General features: G+C 56.0%; 2 long non-coding RNA genes and 2 pseudogenes across 3 annotated transcripts in view; 1 reads left to right on the forward strand and 3 right to left on the reverse strand.

The window, feature by feature from the left end:
- Nucleotides 1-2010: 2010 nt before the first annotated feature.
- Nucleotides 2011-6945, forward strand: LOC144334033 (uncharacterized). Its single transcript, XR_013403387.1, has 4 exons — nt 2011-2305; nt 2739-2911; nt 5070-5795; nt 5956-6945. It is a non-coding gene; the product is annotated as an uncharacterized LOC144334033 (long non-coding RNA).
- Nucleotides 6946-8186: 1241 nt separating this feature from the next.
- Nucleotides 8187-9458, reverse strand: LOC114672164 (uncharacterized; annotated as a pseudogene).
- A 535-nt stretch (nt 9459-9993) lies between these two features.
- On the reverse strand, nt 9994-11552 carry LOC144334035 (uncharacterized). Its single transcript, XR_013403395.1, has 2 exons — nt 11293-11552; nt 9994-10908 (listed from the first exon to the last, which is right to left on the reverse strand). It is a non-coding gene; the product is annotated as an uncharacterized LOC144334035 (long non-coding RNA).
- A 6066-nt stretch (nt 11553-17618) lies between these two features.
- The window catches only part of LOC144334546 (uncharacterized), a 40614-nt pseudogene continuing 36593 nt past the window's right edge, over nt 17619-21639 (reverse strand). Inside the window, exon 3 of the transcript XR_013404504.1 lies at nt 17619-21040. The product of XR_013404504.1 is annotated as an uncharacterized LOC144334546 (transcript). The remainder of the gene's footprint in view (nt 21041-21639) is intronic.

A 21639-nucleotide genomic window follows, 5' to 3' on the forward strand; every position in this document is an offset into this window, starting at 1 on the left:
GCCTTGGTGTTTTTGGAACCTACTTGGGGAAGACAAATCTGGGAACCCTGTCCTCCTAGTCCTGAGCATTTTCTGTCTCGGAAGAGGTGGTGGTTGAAGTTTACTTCGGGAGTTGTCTGTTGTTTTCACTTTGGGGGACTCTGGAGCTTTTAGTTGCACAAAGAAGTGCCTGCAAGTTTCCTGAATGCAAATGTCTCAGAAGGAGAATGTGTGCGTGTGTGTGTGTCGTGTTGTACGTGGGTGCCCCCCGCTGCCCTCCTCTCAGTCCTCATCAGTGCCTGACGAGCTCTGGACGGCACACTGAGGGATCCAGGCTGGTGCCTCGGGGCTGAGATTTAGGAAGATCATGTCTCCTCCCTCCCACTGAGGTCTTTGCCTGGGACCTCACTCCCTAGCCGAGGAGCAGCATTTTTCCAGGACAACCAAAAGTGGAAAGGCCCTCCTTGGGACAATTACTCCAGAACTCAGGCGGTGGGTTTCACCCTGTCCAGGTGGCAGCTGCCTGCCCAGCTGCTGAGTACCCCACAGCGTGCAGACGCCGTGCTGTCCCGTGGCTGCTCTGCACACATGATTTCAGAAAATCCATAAAATTGATTAATCTTTACCCCGTCTAATCACTAAAGAGAGACACGGCACAAATTAGCAAAATTAGGAATGAAAGAAATTCTATAGATATGTAAAAGGATAAAGGGGACTATTCAGAACATTCAGGTCAATAAATCTGACAACTTAGATGTGATGGATACATTTTTTGAAAGACACGAATTATTAAAGTCACTAAAAAAATAGATAAACCAAATAGCCCTGTATTTGTTAAGAAAATTAAACTTGTAGTTAAGAAACTTCCGACAAAGGAAATGACAGGTCAAATTGTTTCACTGGTAAATTTCAACCAGCAGTCAACAAATAGAGAATCCTGACTCTGTACAATCTTTTCCAGGAAACCAAAGACCACAGAACATTTCCTAACACATTCTAGGAGGCTTATCCTGATACCAAAACCAAACAAAGATACGGCAAGAGAACTACAGGCCAATACCCCCCAGGAACACAGAGGCAAACATTCAGCAAACTGGATACAGTAGTGTGTAAAATGATAATATATTATGACAACATGGAGTTTATCCCAGGAACGCAAGATCAACTGAATATTTGAAAAATCGGTGCATTTCTCCACATTCACAAGCTTAAAAAGAAAAGCCATATGATCATCTTAATAGATACAGAAAAAAATCTGATATCCATTATGCATTTATAATAAAAACTCAAGCCAAAGGAGAGCACAAGGGAACGTTCCCAATCTGATAAAGGGGCATCTCCAAAACAGATACAGCAGACATCATGCTTCCTAGCGGAAGATTGCCTGCTTTCCCCCAAGAGAAGGAACCAGCAGTAGTGCCTACTCAAAGTGTCTCTATTTGGTTGGTGCAGTGAGGCACGGAAAGGAAAAAAAAACACACACACACACATAGATTGCAGGGGAAGAAGTAACACAGGGCCATGGCCATCCCTGTAGAAAATCTAACAGAATCTTCCAGAAAGCTACTAGAACTAATAAGTGACTTAAGCAAAATGGTAGGCTGAAAGATCAGCATACAAAATCAGTAGTCAGTAATAAAGGGATAATTAACCCCGTTTTAAAAATGATAGACATGTCTCCAAAGAAGAGATACAAATGGCAAATAGCGCAGGAAAGGGTGTGGGATGTCACTACTCATCAGGGAAGCACAGAACAAACTCACAGTGAGGCATCGTTCCACACTGTCTCTGGAACAGCGTCAGTGAGGCCGATGATCCGTGTTAGTGAGGACGTGGATGAGTTCGAACACTCCTATGTTGTTGGCGGGAACACAACATGATTTAATCGCCTTGGAGAATAGTTTGGCAGTTCCTCAAAATGTTAAACATAAATTTATCCTATGATTTAGCAATTCTACTCCACCCAAGAAAAATGAAAACGTGTCCACCCAAAAACGTGTGCACAAATGTCCACAATGGTATTGTTCTAACAGCCACATGGTAGGGCAGCCCATGTGTCCCAGCACCAATAAATGGATTCACAAAATACAGACTAGCCACACAATGGGGTATTTCTCAGCTATAAAAAGAAATTAAGTTCTGGTCACCATGACATGCATGAACCTTGAAACCTTGCCCTGAGAGAAAGAGGCCAGACACAGAAGGATGAACACAGCAGAACTCGATTTGTATTCAGCAGAGGCAAAGCCGCAGAGCGAGGAGAGATCAGTGGTGACCAAGGCCGGCGGAGGAGCTCAGCGGGAGGAGTAGGGAGTGACTGCAATGGGTACGGCTTCTTTGGGGTGATAAAAATGTTCTAGAATTACATTGTGATGATGGTTAGAGCATTGGACAACTCTGTGAATATACTAAAAACCACCGAATTGCGTACTTTGAGAGGGTGAAGTGTGTGATACGTGAATTTTATCTCCATGAGGCCACTAAAAATCAATTGCATTTCTGTATTACAGCAGAAATTGAACTCAAATGTCATTTAAAATTACAGAGAAAACATGAATCCTTACGAATAAATCTCACAAAAGATGTACAAGGTATGCTAAGGGCACGGCTGGGAGAAAGTCAAGGTGAATGAAATAAATGGAGGCCACACCACATTCAAGGGCCAAACTCTTGATTGACGGGATGCCACATCTTCCCACATGGGTTGATGAATTCAGTACAATTGCAATCAGAATCTCAGTACTTTTTTCTCTTAACAGAAATTACCATGTTGCGTACAAAAAATATAAGGAAATGCAGAGGACCTAGAATAACCAAAAGAATCTTGAAAAAGAGAAAAATGTTGGAAGACTAAAGACGTGTGATTTCAAGACTCGCCGTAAAACTACAGTCATGAGGACAGAAGGGGATTGGTGTCAAGAGAGAAAAACAGGTCAGCAGAACAAAATATACAATATGAGGAGGGGATTTTAAACCATGCAACCACTTTGAAAAACAGTTTAGTGGTTTCTTAAATGACCAATTCTACACCTAGGTATTTAGCAAGAGAAATGAAACCTTTTGGCCGTACAAAAACTTGTCCATGAATGCTCACAGCAGCCATGGGTGAAGTCTCCCAGGTTTGCTTCTGGATGGGATGAAGGCACTGAGCAAGTCCTCTCTCTCTCTTTCTCTCTGTTTCTGTCTTTCTCTCTGTCTGCCTCTCTAGACAAGCCTGGCTTTCCAGCTCACTGTCTTGTTGCAAGATTCTATTTTGAATATCAAAAAATGAATGTCAGCTCTCTTGTGATGATTAATTTTATGTGTCAATTTGGAAAGTGTTTTTAGATGAGATTAACTCTTTTTTTTTTTGACATGGAGTCTGGCTGTGTTGCCCAGGCTGGAGTGCAGTGGTGTGATCTCGGCTCCCTGCAGCCTCCACCTCTACCTCCTGGGTTCAAGTGATTCTTGTGCCTCAGCCTCCCAAGTAGCTGGTGTTACAGGCATGTGCCATCGCGCCCGGCTAATTTTTTGTGTTTTTAGTAGAGACGGGGTTTCCCCATGTTGGCCAGGCTGGTCTCAAACTCCTGACCTCAGGTGACCCGCCTGCCTCGACCTCCCAAAGTGTTGGGATTATAGGCGTGAGCCACCGCGCCTGGCCCTGAGGTTAACTTTTAAATGGATGAACTTAGGGTGAAGCATGTTGCCTTCTGTAATGTGGGTGGCCTCCTCCGAGCAGTTAAAGTCTTGAATACAAGGGAAAGCCAACCTTCCCAAGCAAGAGAGACTCTCCAGCAGACGGCCTTGGGCTTCATCTGCTCCACAGGCTCCCCTGGGTCTGCAGCCGGCCAACCCACACTGCCCACACTGCCCACACTGCCCACACTGCCCACGCTACCCACACTGCCCACACTACCCACACTGCCCACACTGCCCACGCTACCCACACTGCCCACACTGCCCACGCTGCCCACACTGCCCACACTGCCCACACTGCCCACACTGCCCACGCTACCCACACTGCCCACGCTACCCACACTGCCCACACTGCCCACGCTACCCACACTGCCCACACTGCCCACACTGCCCACGCTACCCACGCTACCCACACTGCCCACGCTACCCACACTGCCCACACTGCCCACGCTACCCACACTGCCCACGCTACCCACACTGCCCACACTGCCCATGCTACCTACACTGCCCACACTGCCCACGCTAGCCACACTGCCCACGCTACCCACACTGCCCACACTGCCCACACTGCCCACGCTACCCACGCTACCCACACTGCCCACGCTACCCACACTGCCCACACTGCCCACGCTAGCCACACTGCCCACGCTACCCACACTGCCCACACTGCCCACACTGCCCACGCTACCCACACTGCCCACGCTACCCACACTGCCCACACTGCAGATGCTGGACTCACTGCCTCCATTACCCCATGAGTCCCCACCTTGTAATAAATCTCCTTTTCACTCTATGCACCTCCTGGAGACCCTGACACAGCTACTGTGATCCCAGGGAAAGGGAACCTCAGAGAAAGGAGCCCTGCGTCCACCAGACTTTCTCTCCAGGGGTTTGCTGACACCTCCACTGTGCATGGCTGGGGTTGAGAAACCAGGCAGAAAACAGCTGCTCTGAGGCCAGAATTACAGGTAGAGAGTTCAGCATCCTCCCCGTGGAGGGGAAACGTGGAACATGAGGCCTTCCAACAAGAGGCCCTGGCGTCAGCACAGACCACGAGAGGGCTGGGCTCGGGATCAGCGCAACCAAAGGCCCCTGCCTGCGTGGAGGCGCGTGATCCAATGTTCTTTCCTTGCTGGCAGCAGAAAATGTTACTGGCTCCAAAGGGAGATGACAACATCCTGCCTCTCTGCTGATGTACGTGCACAGCATCCAATGCACCCAGGACCTCTCAGGGCGCCAGACCCTGGCTCTGTGCTTCAGCCGCGTGACTTGGGCAAGCTTCTCATTTCTCGCGCCTCAGTCTCCTCTCACCTCACAGGGTTGTCATGAGGCGTGCTGGGCACACGCAGCTCATGGAGAAGGGAGCACCCTCACTTCCCTCCTTGCACCCTCACTTCCCTCCTTCCCCTCTCCAGCAGGCGGGCTGATTGTGGAGACGTCTCCTGGGCAGCATGTGTCAGCCGGGATTTCATGCCGACATTGAGAATTAGCGTCCGTTCTTGCGGGTATCAAGTCACTGCAGGACAAAGCACCGTAGGCAGAGGAGGCTGTCGCCTGTTCCCCAGGGCTCCACATCTGTGGCTGCCGGTCCCCCACAACCCTGAGAGTTAATAATCCATGCCTGACCTAGGGCAATGGAACGAGGTCTTATCAGGAAAAGCAGGCAGGTCCTCTGCCTTCCTAAAAATTACTGTTTTATCATCAAACTATGAACATGATAATTTTTAAATCTCAACGCTGGAGATCCCAGGAAAACATTCTCTCAGGGGCAACGTGGAAATGGCTGCGCTTTGCACAGGGGTGATCCACCCCACACTGTCAATCTGGTGAACTCCCTCACTCTACAAAGCCCACCTCAAATCCCCCCTGCTCTCTGCACAGAAAGCCACAAATAAATTGCTTCCTGCAATAAAGAGCCTGACTCTGTTTTTATGATGTTTGACGGCTCACTGCTTTGACGCCTCACCCATCCCTCTTCCCGTGTGCTCCACAGCAGGGCAGGTGCCTTTGGTGCCAGTGAAAGGCTCAAGCCCTGCAGCCTCCTGCCCATGTGAGGCCATCACCCCATCCCCGAGGCATAATAACAGCCCCACGCCAGCTCCCTTCCTGAAACCACCTGCACCCCGTGGATGCCGAGCTAGGTAAGCACCAGACCCTTTCATCTCTTCCTGGTGTGTGGGGCATCATCAGGGTTGATGGAGAAACCACCTTTGGGGGGGGTCCCTCCTCTTTTCCCAGAGTGACCACAGCAACTCCACTATTTCTTCTTTTCTTTCTTTTTTATTTATTTGTTTTTTTGAGATGGAGTCTCGCTCTGTTGCCCAGGCTGGAGTTCAGCGGTGCCATCTCTGCTCACTGCAGCCTCTGCCTCCTGGGCTCAAGTGATCCTCCCACGTCAGCCTCCCAAGCAGCTGGAACTACAGGCACCCACCACCACGCCCAGCTAATTTTTGTGTTTTCAGTAGAGATGGGGTTTCATCATGTTGCCCAGGCTGGTCTCGAACTCCTGACCTCAAGTGATCTGCCTGCCTCGACCACGCAAAGTGCTGGGATTACAGGCGTGAGCCGCCGCGCCCGGCCCGCACTCCCTTATTTCTGATCCAACTGCATTGTCATACAAAAATCACACCTTGATCGTGTTTACAGACTCATTTGTACGCATGGATACATGTCTCTGATTCTATGCACTGCAATAGTCATTGCATTAAAAAGAGGCAGATGCACGTCTCCCAGCTCCTTGGAAGACGCAGCCTCTGAGGGCTCCATGGTTTCCACCTGAAAGGCCCATGGCTGCTTTGCAGAGACCCAGCCCTGAGACTCATACCTTTCTATTCTGAAGAGAGAACATTTCTGCACAAGAACCTGGGTCAGGGTTCATGTGTCTGTCCCTTGCGTTCTGCAAAGGACTGGATCATAAATGCTGCAGCTCTGGGGGCCACCCAGGTCCTCTGGAAGGAACTTGTCCCTGCTGTCGTGGGGGGATGCAGCTGCATATGGCCTGTGGACGTGCTCCAGGAAGGCGCCTGCGGGGGTGGCTGTGAACTCCTGCTGTCCCCAGCACATTCCCTGTTGACACATCCTGGCTGGGAGATGTCTCCACAATCAGCCTGCATGCTCCAAAGTGAGGGGGAGAGGGGAAGGAGGGAGGTGAGGGGGCGAGGAGGAAGCCATTACTTTTCTATGAGCTGCATGTGCCCAGCAGGCCTTGTGACAGCCCTGTGAGGTCGTGCACATGAGAAGAGACTGAGGCGGAAGAAATGAGAAATAAAAACTGAACGTGAGTTCAATTCATCTGGCGTTTCCTTCAGTACAAAATGTGAATTTCATATCAGTATTTTGCGCAACCAAGTACAATTTGTCCTATGACTTTTCTTCAACCACTGAACTGTGTAAACTGATTCACAGCCTCTGGGTTGCACCACCACAGGGGCCAGCAGGTCTGGGTCCCCCGAGCCATCTGCAGAGAGGGGGTGCAGCTAGGCCGGCCCAGCATGTTCCCTGCAATCAAGTCTCTAGAGGGGGTGACAGACACGGAGCCTGAAAAGCGGTTCCATAGTGTTCTCGGCTTCTCAGCACTGAGGGATGAGCCCACACACCCATCACGAAATAGCCAGTGACCCGACCCACACTGTCCAGAGGATGGGGCCACAGAGGATTCCCACGGGGGAGACACTGACCTGGACAAGGGAGGGCAAGGGACAGAAGCTCCCAAGATCCAAGGTAGGGCCCTGCAGGCAAAATGGCCAAGAGCCCCCTTGCACCCCAAATGGGCCCTGAGGTCCAGGGCTGCAGGAGCCGAGTGGGGAGCCCGGCCAGCTGGAGGGACAGACACCAGCACTCACTGCCTATGTCACCGTCCTCAGTACTGCCCACAAGAGGGTGGCCCACTGGGTCCCACCACCCCAAATCCCAATGCCAGAGCCAGGCCCAGCTCTGCCGACCCCGCCACCCCGTGCGGCACCCAGGCCACGCTGGTGCAAGGCCATGGCTAATCCGTTCTCAGAGGAAGCTGAGGAGGCAGCCCTGCCCTCGATGTTTCCCAAGCCCCCTTATCCCAGCAGATTCCTCTCGGGGAAGATAAGCTCCCAGCTTAGCCAGGGCGGGTGGGAAGTCAGAGCTGCTTCCTTAATTGGCATTTTCCAGTTGAGAGCACATTCTCTACCTTTTTCACTTGGATCAGCTAATTGCCAAATGTTTTCATTTTTGAGAAGAAGTGAAATTGCAGAGATGTGGGATTTAGGGAAGGAATGCAAGGATCAATTCTGCCTAATTGCGAAATGTCTCAGCGGTCACCGTGACGGGTCCCAGAGTCGGCCGTGTGGACCCCGGGGCCTCCCGGGCGGTGGGGCCCCGGGGCTGTGATGCAGATGTTTACCTGATGTCGTGGCCTGAATCTGGTTTACATTGGAAATCAGACTGTTTACAGGCCAGCACATCTGCCTCTTCCTCTGGCTCTCCTTCATTTTGCTGTAATGTTCTGCAGGTCTCGCTGGGGTCTCTGTGGGAATATCTGTGACACGGAGTGAGCTAGGCCAGCCAAGGGCGGCCCCATCTGGGGACGGCAGCTCACGGCCTGGCCCCGGGTGGGCAGCCTGGGCCTGGGTTAGCGGTGGAGATGGGGGAGGGTCTGGGGCCCCTGGGCGAGTGGTGGGGTACACAGGCCGTCAGCCCTGCTGCAGGGTTCCTGTGGAGGACAGGGAGCCTTCTCCATCCCTGAAAACCATCGCGGGGACAGTGGAGTCATCAGGATGCTGGGACCCTCTAGTGTGTTCTGGAAGCAGAGGCTGGGCGTGGGCACGGGAACCTGTGATTGTCCCCAGACACCGAGAGGCCCACAGGGCCCCAGGTGCTCAGACCCCGGCTACAGATCGGGGACCCAGTCGTGTGTCAGGGAAGGAGAGGAGCAGGGGCCACAGACAGGGGTCCAGGAGGGCAGGGGGTGCAGGAAGGCAGGGGGTCCAGGAGGGCAGGGGATCCAGGAGGGCAGGGGATCCAGGAGGGCAGGGGGTCCAGGAGGGCAGAGTCACAGCAGGATGGGTGGTCCCGCTACAGGGGACTTCACCCCAACAGCCCCTGCACTGCCCCTCTGACAGCCTCCACCTTTGACCCGCCAGACCAATGGGCTGCTGTGGCGGCTCTCAAGGCTGCGGCCCCAGCTGTGGGGGCTGCGGCTGCTGGGGTCTGAGACCCTGCTGTTCTTTGTGGAGACACTGATGTCCTTCCCAGATCTCCTGGGCCCACCGTCAGCCTCCAGGCTGACCAGGCTGCCTGGGTCTCCTAGGACTCAACCCTGGGTTTCCTCCTCCAGGATACTGGATGGGAATCTGCAGCTGCCAACATCCACCTGCCGGCCTTCCCCTCTGCCCTGTCCCCTTGCTGCCACGGCCTCCTTTGTCCTCCCTGGAGATGCAGAGAGCAGCTCCGTCCTCAGTTGCTTTCTGAGTCCATGGGAGCTTCTGACCTCTTCCCAGCAGGGGCCCTGGGGGCTGCGTCCTGCCTGGTCCAGGCCTTCTTACTCTCACCTCCCTCTGGGCTCGGGGATCTGGGGCCACACAGCCCAGAGAGCCTGGGCTGCCCAGGACAGGCCACCCTCCTCCTGCTCCCAGGAGTGGCCACAGCCCTGTCAGTTTCCAAGGGTGTCTCCTTCAAGCAGCCTCGTCAGGCCGAGCCACCCCCAGTGCCCTCTCTCCTCTGGCAGCCACAATCCCTGCCCTTCCTCCCCACCTGCTCAGTCCTGCAAAGTCTCCCGCCAAGCCTGACACCTGGAGTTTCCGTCTCCCACACTCCAGGGGCCTCCTCCACATGTCGGTGACCTCTGACCTCTGTTTCAGACCCAGAGCCCCTGGGTGCGCCAGCATTGGGTCCCGATGGCGGCACCAGTGTTCCAGGCCTGGGGCACCGCACTCACTGCAGATCTGGGCTGAGACTCAGCATCCGGGCAGCCCCATGAGATCTAGTTTCTGAATGGCGTCGTCACCTGACTGGGCATACAGGCCACAGGCCCGGTGGTCCTTTGGGCACTGATCCTTCTCCCACCCCCAAATCCCGCCTGAGAGCAGCGCATCAGGCAGGCCCTGAGTATCGGACGCCTCTAAGTATCAGCCTTGATGTTCCTCTAATTCCAGCCCTGGCGTCTTCTCCCCGGGACACCCTGCTGCTCCCTCGAGCTCTGCCCTCCATGGTGACTCCAGACATGCACGTTCAGCCTCTTCCCTCCCGGACCAGACTCCTCAGCAGCTCCCACTGCTCCCAACATGCCATCCAGCTCCTCAGGCCAGCAGCAAAGACAGGCACAGAATGGCTCCCGAACCCATCACTTCCTTCCTTCCTTCCTTCCTTCCTTCCTTCCTTCCTTCCTTCCTTCCTTCCTTCCTTCCTTCCTTCTTCCCTCCCTCTCCGCTCCCTCCCTCTCCCCTCCCTCCGTTCCTTCATTTCTTCCTTACTTGTTTCTGCCCTCCCTCCCTCCCTCCCTCCCTTCCTTCTCTGCTCCCTCCCTCTCTCCCTCCTTCCCTCCTTCCTCCCTCCATCCATTTCGTCCTTCCTTCCTTCTTCCCTCCCTTCGTTCCTTCTTCCCTCCCTCCCTTCCTTCCTTCTTTTCTTCCTTCCTTCTTTCTCTGCTCCCTCTCTCCCTTCCTCCTCCTTCCTTCCCTCCCTCTTCCCTCCCCCCTCCCTTCCTTCCTTCCTCTCTGTAGTCAAATGCGGGTACATGAGATTTCCCATCATCGCCATGGGAAGTGCACAGAACCGTGGCATTGAGAACATGCCCACGGCTATGCCGCTGTCACCACCATGCAGCTCCAGCACGTTTTCATCGGGTGAAACTGGAGCTCCGTCCTGACTAATCACTCACTCCCATCGGCCCCTCCCCCGGGCACTGCTGACCACCATTCGGTCGTCCTTCTCTTGACTCTGACTCCTCTGGGGGCCTTCCCTCTGTGGGGTCACCGCGTTGGTCCTATTGGGACCGGCTGGCTTCACTGGGCATGAGGTTGTGAAGGTTGGTGTGTTGCTGCTTGCGTCAGAGCACACTCCTTTTCCAGGCTCGGTGAGACCCCGATGTGTGTGTCTGCCCCGTTCCACATCCCCTCACCTGCTGGCTGTTTCCACCTTTGGGCTATTGTGACTACACGGCTATGAGCACGGGGGTCTGAGTCCATTCTGTGTGGCCATAAAACAACCTCTGAGATGGGGTAATTCATAAAGCTCACGGTTCTGTCAGCTGAGAAGTTCAATGGCATGGCCCTTCTGCTTCTGCTGGCGGAGGTCAAAGGGGAAGCAGACATGGGAAGAGAGATAAAGCCCAGGGATGTGTTGGCTTCAGAACAAGCCCCGCTCATGGGAACAAATCCATTCCCATGGGAACTCACCCCGTATCACAAGAGGAGAGTCACTCCCAGCACCAGGCACTCCCCAGGGAGTCACTCCCACGACCTGCACGTCTCCCTCCCCTCAGGACCCATCTCCCTGCGCTGCCACACTGGGGGTCCTGTTTCAACAAGAGTTTTGCTGGGAACAGAGGCACTAAGTACATCCGGGCCGTGGCAAGGGCTGTGCAAGTGTTTGAGTCTCTGCTTGGATTTCTTTTGGGGATAGATCTAGGAACGGAATGGCGGCTTCACAGGGTAATTTCATGTTTACCTGTTTCTGGAAGGCGCACACTGAGCTGGCCAGAGCAGGCTTGTGTTTTCCTCTGTGCTCCTTCCTGCCTTCCAGGATGCAGATGAGAGGGCAGGTGCCCCAGCAGCCCTCGTCAACCACAAGGCATGGGTTCCTCACCTTAGGTTCAGGGAGCACAGAGACCGAGGGCCGTGGACTCCTGGTGAGACGGTGGCGCCTCCATCGCAGGCCCGCAGACTCTGTATCCAGCCCTTCCAGAAAGGTGACAGAAATGAAAAGCCTGCCTTATGGAAGACAGGAAGACAGGGTTATTCAGAATTTTTGGTTCTGTGTGGTCTCCTTAGAATCATTAGTAGACTTTTTAAAATGAAAATGACCCATGTTCATGGTGAAACGATGAGCCACGGCCTCCAGGGCAGCAGAGCCGAGAGCCACACGCTTCGCGTTTGTTTCTCGTTCCCCTATTTTCCCACATAGGCACCGACGCTTTCCCTGACAGCATCATCATCATGCAGCTCGGGCGGCTGACCCGCGTCCTCCTCACCACGTGCAATGGTTTGAGTCGAGGGTTCTCACGGCCTCGAGCCACGTGGAGGCCGTGCCTTGTGTTTCCTGTGAGAAATCTTCAACCAGCGCCACTCTCAGCCTCCACTCTCCAGCGCTTCTGTGGCTAGACCTGCATTCGGGGCTGTGGCTGCAAACACAGGAATAATTTACGGCTCTTGGGGCACTTTGCTGGGCTGCTTCCAGAAAAGTCGACCCCTCCCTGCAAACCAGCACTGCCCAGCATTCTTGTCCCGCCAGGCTGACTGCGAGGCTGCTGTGGCATTGTCACTTTGCTGGGAAAGGGCCCCTTATCTTTTGTTTCCCTTGCATTTCTTTCAATTCTACCATTGACCATTTTTCACACATGTGGTCATCATTGTATTTTGCCCCCGTTTTGTGAGGTTTGGTGTATTCTTAATTTTAACGTTTCCTGGGTTTTGAGGAGAGCATATTCTGTCATTGTATTTCACAGGTATTTTCCCCCGCTTGGATTTGTTTGGCCATTAGCTTGTTTTCTGCTATTTTACAATAGTTTGTTTTTCTTCCTTACAAAAGGATTCTGCTGAGGGTCCCCCAGGCTCACCATGCTTCGGGGTGTGAGGCAGCAGGGGCAGGCAGGTGTCCTTCCTTCTTTGAAGTGTGGGTTGGGGCAGGACAGCAGACCCTGGGGTCCCTGCTGAGGAGGGAAAGGATGGGATTAGGGCTGTTCTCTTCCTGGCCTCAGGAGCTCCCCCAGCTCCTTCTTGTGGCTGGAGCAGAAACCTCCTGATTGTCACGGAGAGTGAGTTTGCCCGTGGAGCCTTTCCTGTCCGGCTCACATAGAACAGGCTGTGAGGTCCCCGCACTGAGCAGCACGTGCCGGGCCAGGTCCCCACGACTTTTGGGAAAACCCAGGCCTGTGTTACAGGAAGCAAAGGTCTTTAGATGAAGGTTTTAAGAATCAAAATTAACCCGCACAATGGTGAGGTCAGTTGGAGCCTGGATTCCGTGGGGTAAGACTGCCATAGCCAGGCAGGAATCCTGCTCCTTCCTTTTCCCTGTCCCCACCTGCCGGCCATGCCCTAGAGCAGGGGCACACTCGGACCCCAGCCCAGCGCCCACCCCCCTGCCTGCAGGCCTGCGAGGTCCCACAACCCCTTGGCATGCAGGGACGGCCCAGGGCCAGGTGTGGGCGAGGCTCAGGATTTCCTGGCACAGATGACTTCATGTTATGGCCTGGCAGCCTTGGGTGGTATCAGCAGATGCAGGAAACCACGGGCCCAGCACCCTGCCTGTCCCAGCTGTGGGTGCCAATGCTGAGTGAGTTCTGTGGCTGGTCACACAGGCGGCCCGGTGGGTACAGGCCATCTCGGGGGACGACCTTGCCCTGCCTGGTCCCCGGGGAGGGGAGGGTCTCTGTACTGGCCACACTGTTTGCTGCGTACTTTTTGTTTGCCAAGGGCTGCAATGTTTGTCATCTGCCGCCGTGTTGGCTGCCGGGTGAAGAATCGCTGGCCCTGTGTTGTCACCTGGGCCCACCATGACAAGGTCCCCACCCCTGCTGTGGGACTCAGGGGCAAAGTACCCTGCTGTTCACGCTGCAATTGACAAGGGCCCTGGTCTCTGAACCAGGAGCCTCTGAGCCCTGCCCCACAGGGGGTGAGCCCTGACTGGGAGCAACGTTCTATGGGGGGAGACAGCGGCTTCCTCACTTCCATGTACAGCCAGATGCCATGGGCTGTGGGGAGTGGGACAGGGCTGTGGGGAGTGGGACAGGGCCGTGGGGAGTGGGACAGGGCCGTGGGGAGTGGGACAGGGCCGTGGGGAGTGGGACAGGGCCGTGGGGAGTGCGGCAGGGCCGTGGGGAGTGGGACAGGGCCGTGGGGAGTGGGACAGGGCCGTGGGGAGTGGGACAGGGCCGTGGGGAGTGGGTCAGGGCCGTGGGGAGTGGGACAGGGCCGTGGGGAGTGGGACAGGGCCGTGGGGAGTGGGGCAGGGCCGTGGGGAGTGGGTCAGGGCCGGGGGGAGTGGGTCAGGGCTGTGGGGAGTGGGGCAGGCTGTGGGGAGTGGGGCAGGGCTGTGGGGAGTGGGACAGGGCTGTGGGGAGTGGGACAGGGCTGTGGGGAGTGGGTCAGGGCTGTGGGGAGTGGGACAGGGCTGTGGGGAGTGTGACAGGGCTGTGGGGAGTGGGACAGGGCTGTGGGGAGTGGGACAGGGCTGTGGGGAGTGGGACAGGGCTGTAGGGAGTGGGACAGGGCTCTGAGGGAGCGGGTGGTCCTGTAGGGCATCCGGGAGTCTGTGCTCAGGCTGTGGGAGGTAGGGCTGGCAGGGGATCCTGGAGAAACACCTTTGGGGGCTCAGGTTTGGTGGAGCCCCCACTTCCACAGTGGCTCTGAGTGGGGCCTGGGCGGGTTTTCCTGGCAGCGGCTGAGGGTGGGTGGGTCTGGTGGGCTGCTCAGACGTCAGCCAGCTCCATGTTGCCCACCTCGGCCTCCCCAGCCCAACCTCCCCCGGGCTTCTCAGGGCCCAGCTGTGCCCTGTCCCTGGCGCCCTTCCCTCCCCGGACACTGCTCACCCTGGCAAGGGCTCTGCCCTGGACACTCCCTGCTAGACCCTCAGATCTGATCCCAGCCCTTCCCATGTGACTCCCTGGGTGCTCCCAGATGACTGGGATGTGGGGAAGGATCAAAGAGCACTTTGGTTGTCTCTGTAACTCTTCTAGTGATTAGATAAGGGTTGGATTTAAGGATTACTTCTGCAACGCAAATAGATGAAAGGAACAAGCTAAATAACAAACTCTTCCCATTCCCAGAAAAAAGTCAGCTCTGGCACCGTTCCACGTGCCCTGTCCAGCACATCCCCCGAGCACAGGCACAGGCCCCTGGACCAGGCGTGGACCCCTCCTCATGCTTTGCAGCCCCTCACAGACGGCTCTGCGCCCCTGGGGCAGGACCACTCCCTCTTCTTATTCTTCTCTGTGTCACCTTCCCAGACTCTGCACACAGTCGGTGCTACATAAATGGTGGCTGCAAACAGGAGACGAGCAGCAGAGCAATGCCCCAGGGAACAAGAAGGGCGCTGTTGCCAAGGCCAGGGCCAGGGTGTCTGTCCTGAGGCCTGAGCCCCACACGACCCAGGGCCCCTGAGCCCCATGGCCCATCTCACTGCTGGGGTCGAACCCCCAGAGCCCCTGCAGCCACTGCCTCAGGAGGTCAGGTTGGGGTGCGGAGTGGGAGGGATGGGCGTTTCCAGGGAACCCCTGTGTAGGTGGGATCCGGAGGGCTTGACACCCTCGAGCTACCAGCCAGCTCCATGCCTAGGGCAGGCCTTACAGAGTTCCGGATCTGCCAGCTCCCAGGGGCAGCCTCAATGTCCAGAGTGGATGGGGGTTTCTGTGGGTTCACTTCTGCTCCCTGCTGGGATGCTTAGAAGAAGAGCTCAGGGACAGTGTGGCCAGACCCCGACCCAGACAGAAGACGCTGTCTGAAAGACAGGGGGAGCAGCAGAGACCTTCACAGAGGGACAGAGGCCCAGGAAGCAGCGGCCGCAGCTGTGAGCCTACGGCGAGAGCCACGGTCACAGAAGCCCCACTTGGTGCCAGGCATTTTGCCTTCACAGTGGCAGAGCCTCCCAGTGGCCCAGGAGAAAATGAAATACTCATTCCATGCTGCCGGCAAGAAAAGAGAGGCTGAGGCCCAGAGAGCCTCAGGCCACCTCCCCAGGTTCACCTCATTTGGAACATCCCCTTCCCATCCCAGGATGCTGCCACAATCTTCTAAGGAGACTTCCTCAGAGGTCATCAAATGCATTGAAAACTGATTCTGTTCCTCGACCCTAAGCTGCTGGAGGAGGGGGCGTGGAAGCAGAGTCAGGGTGCACCTGTGTGTTCAGGTGAAGGCGTTGGTGTGTTCAGGTGAAGGCGGAGGGAAATTGCTCATGGAGCTAAGCTGAAGCACCTGCTGGGCCCCAGGCAGGCAAGGCCCTGTGGGCAGGTGGGAAGCCAAAGGCCGCCTCTCACCCTGGGGAGGGGCAGGGGCTGGAGTGACAGTGCAGGGTGAGATTTCGGCCAGGCACAACTCCATCCATCCCTGCATCCCCAGGAAGCCACAGACACCCAGGTCCTGAGAGCCTAGCTCTCAAATGTCCCTCCTCCCTTGGGTGCCCCTGGCCATGCCAGCCCTAAGCATGCAGCCTTCAACTTTCCCATGCACTCCCTTCCACTCTCCAGGGCTGAGGAGCAGGACGGAGATGGCTCAGAGGTGTGAGCCCCTGTCCTGTTCTCAGAGGGCCACAGCTACTCACTATCTGCTACCAAGAGAGGGAAGGGTGGGAGCCGTTCTAAACCAGCATCAGTGCATGCCATGAAATGGAAGCCGTGCTTTATCAACTAGAAATGAGGGCTTGGTTTCAGGCATCTTCCCTAGAGGCCCTGGCTGAGCCGAGGCTGGGGTCTGGTTGCGTTGCTCTGATGGTGTGCACGGGCGGGCTAGGCACCTGCCCAGAAAGAGAAGCCCACAGAACAAAACTTAAAGGATGTGCTGTTTAATTTTTAATTTTTAATTTAATTTTTGTTTTTTCAAAAGCATCAAAGTCATTGTGGTTGGAAAGAATGCACACGTTGAGTCTGGGGTTCTGTCCCTGGGCGCCGAACCAGCCGGGGACATGGCCCCCGGAGAGCTGCAGACCCCGGGGCTGGGGCAGTGCTCTGGGGAGGATCCTGCCACCAGGTGGCGCTTCTCGGCCAGCCCAGGCCCAGGCCGCAGGGCCTGTTACTCCCATTGCAGTTCTGCAGGTGAGAAAAGGAAGCTCTGAGTGCATATATAGTAACTTGGAGAAAGTCGCAAGGGAGGAAGGACCCTTCCCCGGACACAGGAAGCTTCTGGGGGATGGGGACAGGGACTCAGGTGCAGAGAAAACCAGAGCTGCCACCGTGGGGACAGGGAAAGGGAGTCCACCCAGAAACAGCAGAGGCAGGAGCTGCCCTCCCTTCGCTCTCCGTGGCCCTGAGCGAGGGGCTGCCACACCCAGAGCCTGGGGACCAGGGGCCAGTGCCTGGGGATGGAGGCCATGGTGGAGACAGGCCAGGGAGGATGTGGCGGAGACAGAGGGAGGCCCAGGTCAGCTGGCACAGGGCAAGCAGCAGGTGAGCCGACCCCAGGGCCTTGCCCCCTTCCCATGTTCACGCCCCCTCCCGTGTTCCTGCTGGCCCCCTTCCTGCTCTGTGAGGTCAACACGCAGGGGAACGGGGCAGAAGGGAAGGTCTCCCCACGCCCAGGGCTCTGCTCACTTGGGCCAGGGGTTGGAGGGTGGTCATGGCACCAGGGCTGCTCTGAGCTACAGCCCCGAGGGGGGCCGGGCGATGCCTCCTCCGTGCCAGGCTGTGTCAGGGCCCCCGGCAACCCCCAAGTCCCTGCCTCTGACCTCTGCAGAGCCCAGCAGGCGCCTCCCCGCCCTCGGCCACAGGCTCGGAGCTCGCGGCCCCCAGGGGGCGCTCAAGGACTGCTCATCTGCGCGGCTCGGTCCGCCCGCTGCGCTCCTGCAGCCGCTGCTCCCCGCAGCCGTGGGCCGCACTGGCCCGGAGGACGAGGCGCTGCGCTGCGGGGAGGAAGAGAGACTAAAGGCGGAGACCGAGAACCCAGGGTCAGGAAGCCGAGAGCTAAAATGACAACCGTGGGTCAGCGGCCCGCAACTTCATTTCATGACCTCTGGCCTCCAAAGCCGCTCTGCAAAGTGGTCAGTGCTCCTCATTTTATAGATGAAGATACTGAGGACCAGGGAGGCTGTGCACTGCCTGAGGTCACACGACTGCTGGGGCGGCGGGCGGGTCTGTCCGCAGGCGATTGTCCTCCAGGCACACGGCGGGGTAGAGCTTGGAAGTGGCCCGGGTGGGTGTCCCTGGGTGTGGATGGAGTGACCCTGGAGCCACGTGGAGCCACGTTCAGACCCAGAGCTGAAGCAGGACAGTGACCAGTAGAGCAAGGCCGTGCACACCCCTATTGCAGAATTGGAAACGCTCCTCAAAATAAAACCACGTGTTTCACAAGAATGCACTGATTCCTGAGAACCTCCGGGCTCACGGGATGGCAATGGGGGTTGTAGATGCAGCAACCACACAAGTGAGAAGTAACCTGCTCAGTGTGAGTTTCCAATGGTCTTGAATTCCTTTGCCACGCTTGGACAAGGAGCCTGCGTTGTGACATTGCTTTGGGCCCTGAAAATTCGGGAGCCGGTCCTAAGCCCACGCCGCCATGGCTGCCAGGTATCCAGCATGTGCACAAAACACCTCCAGGCTGGTGCTCTGCCCTGCCCTGCCCTGGAGACCCACCTCCAAGGACACGTCTCTCCTCCGGCAGCCGTGCTCACTGCCTTCCCTCCCCACCTGCTCAGTCCTGCAAAGCTTCCTGCCAAGCCTGGTACCTGGGGATTCTGTCTTCCACACTCCAGGTGCCTCCTCCACATGTCGGTGACCTCTGACCGCTGTTTCAGACCCACAGCTCCTGAGTGCACCCAGCATTGGGTCCTGATGGCACCAGAGTGTTCCAGGCCTGGGGCACCACACTCACGGCAGACCTGGCCTGAGACTCAGCAGCCGGGCACCTCGTGAGATCTAGTTTCTGAATGGCATTGTCACCTGACTGGGCATACAAGCAACAGGCCCTGTGGTCTGTGGGTGGCCATCATCCTGTGTGTGGAGTGGGGCACTGGGACCCTCCCACAGCTGTGACTTTCTCAGAGTTTCCATCCCTGTGTCCTCCTCTGTCAGTGAAGCCCAAAGGTGAGGGGCTCCCGAGCTGCCACACGGCGTTTCCTTTGTTTCTCTAACTCTGCTGGTCCATTGGAGTATGCCCTCGGTGCCTCACAGGCTGCTGACCGACAGCATCTCTAAGCCCCAAACTACTGAGCCTGGAGTCATCCAGTCCCAGAGAAATGACTCTGCAGGGTCATGATTCCTGGGTATGCACTCAGGCCCCCACTTTCCAACCAAGACAGCAGGAACCCAGGTATCCTGAGATCTGTCCTGATCCTGAGTCCTGTCCTGATCCTGAGATGTGCCCTGATCCTGGGTCCTGCCTGATCCTGGGTCCTGCCTGATCCTGGGTCCTGCCCTGATCCTGAGTCCTGTCCTGATCCTGAGACCTGCCCTGATCCTGAGATGTGCCCTGATCCTGGGTCCTGCCTGATCCTGGGTCCTGCCTGATCCTGGGTCCTGCCCTGATCCTGAGTCCTGTCCTGATCCTGAGTCCTGTACTGATCCTGAGACCTGCCCTGATCCTGAGTCCTGTCCTGATCCTGAGACCTGCCCTGATCCTGAGTCCTGTCCTGATCCTGGGTCCTACCCTGATCTGATCCTGAGACCTGCCCTGATGCTGAGTCCTGTTCTGATCCTGAGTCCTGTTCTGATCCTGAGTTCTATTTTGATCTTGGGTCCTGTCTTGATCCTGTGTCCTGCCCTGATCCTGAGTCCTGCCCTGATCCTGAGTCCTGTCCTGATCCTGGGTCCTGTCTTGATCCTGGGTCCTACCCTGATCTGATCCTGAGACCTGCCCTGATGCTGAGTCCTGTTCTGATCCTGAGTCCTGTTCTGATCCTGAGTCCTATTCTGATCCTGAGTCCTGTTTTGATCCTGGGTCCTGTCTTGATCCTGTGTCCTGCCCTGATCCTGAGTCCTGTTCTGATCCTGAGTCCTGTTCTGTTCCTGAGTCCTGTTTTGATCCCAGGTCCTGTCTTGATCCTGGGTCCTGCCCTGTTTCTGAGTCCTGTCCCGAAACTGCCCTGATCCTGAGTCCTATTCTGATCCTGAATCCTTTCCTCATCCTGGATCTTATGAGATCCTGGGTTTCATCTTGTTCTGCCCATGGGTGATGGCCCAGGATGGGATCACCTGCTCTACGGTGACTCCATGCATGGTCTCCCTGTGCCTTCCGTAAACTTTCCCTGGGACTTTTGGAGTCAAGGCAGCATCAGTCAGCATTAGCATCAGCATCAGCACAGGCATGGGTTGAATAGGATCCCCTCATTCCTGTCCACCTGGAAACTCTGAATGTGACCTTATTTGGACACTGGGTCTTTGCAGATGTAATCAAGTTAAGATGAGGTTATACTGGAGTAGGGTGGGCCCTGATCCAATGTCTGGTGTCCCCGTAAGAGAAAGGAGGGGAGGAGGTGAGACACAGACACTCAGTGGAGAAGACCACTTGAGGATAGAGGCAGAGACGAAGGATGCAGCCACAAGCGAAGAATGTCTGGCCACCATCAGAAGCTGGAAGATGCAGAAAGAATCCTCCCCTGGAGCCTTCAGAGAGTGCGTGTCCCACGGAGAACTTGATCTTGAACTTCCGTCTGCCTGAACTGCGAGGCATCAATGTCCATGTTAAGGCTCCAGTTGGGGGCCATTTGTTATGGCAGCCCCAGGAAATGAACACTGGTAGCAAGGATGAGCACAGAATCAAAGCCAAGTCCCCGTTCCCGTTGCCCTCACTGGCACAGAAGGACAGGGGTCTTGTCATTTTTCAGAGGACATGTGAGGAAAATCATGAACTAAAGAAAAAGTGCAAAACTATATACACCTGAGTTTGTTTTAAGGTATTTTAAGATAAAGCAAACAAACAGTTTCCCTATGGAAATGGCATAAACAGGAACCAGGAAATGACTGTGTGTCCAGCATCACTCCTGACCCTGGGCAGGCATATAAAGGGCCCAGGCTCAGGAAGCTCCACACCTGCACACCTCCCTCTCACCTGCTCCTCTACCTGCTCCACCCTCAACCCACCAGAACCATGGGCTGCTGTGGCTGCTCTGGAGGCTGTGGCTCCGGCTGTGGGGGCTGTGGCTCCGGCTGTGGGGGCTGTGGCTCCGGCTGTGGAGGCTGTGGCTCCGGCTGTGGGGGCTGTGGCTCCGGCTGCGGGGGCTGTGGGGGCTGTGGCTCCAGCTGCTGTGTGCCTGTCTGCTGCTGCAAGCCTGTGTGCTGCTGTGTGCCAGCCTGTTCCTGCTCCAGCTGTGGCTCTTGTGGGGGTTCCAAGGGGGGCTGTGGCTCCTGTGGGAGCAGCAAGGGGGGTTGTAGTTCTTGTGGGGGCTCCAAAGGGGGCTGTGGATCTTGTGGCTGCTGCCAGTCCAGCTGCTGCAAGCCCTGCTCCTCCTCAGGCTGTGGGTCATCCTGCTGCCAGTCCAGCTGCTGCAAACCCTGCTGTTCCCAGTCTAGCTGCTGTGTCCCCGTGTGCTGCCAGTGCAAGATCTGAGGGTGTGACTTTGGATCTCAGGTGAGTCCAGCATGTCCACACTACCCAAGAAGTGACCAGCACTGCATTTCAGTCCTGTCTGTCCCACAGCTCTAGAAGTTGTGTCCCCTGAATTTTGTGGAAGGTGATGACTCCAGGTTCTTGGCCTGTGCTGACCCTTTCCAGTCATTCTTCATGAGAACTCTCTTCCTCTCTCCGGATGCCCAGCACCCTCCCAGTTCCCAGAGCCCTGCAATCTCCTCTGACAAGCCCCTTGCCAGGTCCTGCTGGGACAGGGCCCTCCCTGTCCATGACTCCTCCTGTCCTCCTTCTCCAGAGCAGCGGCAGGTCGGGGAGGCGGTGGAGATCTGCCCCCAACCCCAAAAGGCTCCAAACCTTCCTCCCCAGGAGGTGGCCACTCTTGTGGCTTCTCTCTCAGTTAAGGGTCACCAGGATCTAAGACACTTTAAATAAACACATTTCCCACCCGCAAGACTTGCTCTCACTGCAGCTTTCAAAAAAAAAAAAAAAACTTTTATTTTAGGTTCAGAGGAGCATGTGCAGGTCTGTTACGTAGGTAAACTCATGTCCTGGGGATGTGTCGTACAGATTATTTCATCACCCAGGC

Source organism: Macaca mulatta, chromosome 14, assembly GCF_049350105.2.
Source record: "Macaca mulatta isolate MMU2019108-1 chromosome 14, T2T-MMU8v2.0, whole genome shotgun sequence".
Lineage (NCBI taxonomy): Eukaryota > Metazoa > Chordata > Mammalia > Primates > Cercopithecidae > Macaca > Macaca mulatta.